The sequence below is a fragment of the Triticum aestivum genome, chromosome 1B (assembly GCF_018294505.1).
Source record: "Triticum aestivum cultivar Chinese Spring chromosome 1B, IWGSC CS RefSeq v2.1, whole genome shotgun sequence".
Taxonomy (NCBI): Eukaryota; Viridiplantae; Streptophyta; class Magnoliopsida; order Poales; family Poaceae; genus Triticum; species Triticum aestivum.
Genome location: NC_057795.1, coordinates 248,347,600 through 248,348,772, shown reverse-complemented (window position 1 = coordinate 248,348,772; position 1,173 = coordinate 248,347,600).

Here is a 1,173-nt window from a genome sequence, read left to right as displayed (position 1 = left end):
TCTCCGATGGATGACGAAGTTGCCATGAATGTTTTCCGACTGGAGTCCCGTGTTGCAGCTGTCGTGGACTATCTTGCAAGGCTGAAGGTCGCCACATCTCGCATCGACTCGATGCTCTGGCCCGGGGAGACACTTCAGAACGACCTCGAGTCGCTGATGGCTCGCTTGAACACGATCCCTGGTCGAGTGCAGGAGTGGAAAAAGTCCTCGGCTCGGTGCGGTGCAGATGTTGCTCTGTGTCTGGCCCGAGTCCACTGCAAAGATGCGCGAGAAGACAAGATGGCGGCCCTCCGGGTGGCCAACACCAAGAAACACGACTTCAGGTCCTTTATGGAAACTTTCCTTGCGGCTGCCACTCGGATCGCAGATGGAATTGATCTTGATGAGTTTGTTGCACCTTCCAGCCCTCCACAGGAGGGGTAAAAAACTTCTTCTAAACTCGACGCTTTAAATTTGCCTCGGTATGCCGAGTGGAGTTGTAACCGATAAACCTTAACGGGCTTAGCGCCTGAGCACTTTCGGTTCCTTTAGGTATCGATCCGAACTTGAATTTGGTGTTTGAATATGATTGCTTTTGGCTCGAAATGCCTTTTGCAGGTTCAAAGCGGGGCGCTTAATGCAATCAACTTATTCCTTAGTCCACTTAGGCGAGCGCTGGGCTGCAGCTAAGCCCCCGAGTGAGAGGTTTGCTCTTCACTCGGTAGGAATTTTGATAACTTAGGCGAGTACTTGGACTGCAGCTAAGCCTCCGAGTGAGAGGTTTGCTCTTCACTCGGTAGGATTTCTAATAACTTAGGCGAGCGCTGGGCTGCAGCTAAGCCCCCGAGTGAGAGGTTTGCTCTTCACTCGGTAGGAATTTTGATAACTTAGGCGCGTACTTGGACTGCAGCTAAGCCTCCGAGTGAGAGGTTTGCTCTTCACTCGGTAGGATTTCTGATAACTTAGGCGAGCGCTGGGCTGCAGCTAAGCCCCCGAGTGAGAGGTTTGCTCTTCACTCGGTAGGATTTCTGATAACTTAGGCGAGCGCTGGGCTGCAGCTAAGCCCCCGAGTGAGAGGTTTGCTCTTCACTCGGTAGGATTTTTGATAACTTAGGCCAGTACTTGGACTGCAGCTAAGCCTCCGAGTGAGAGGTTTGCTCTTCACTCGGTAGGATTTTTATATCTTAGGCGAGC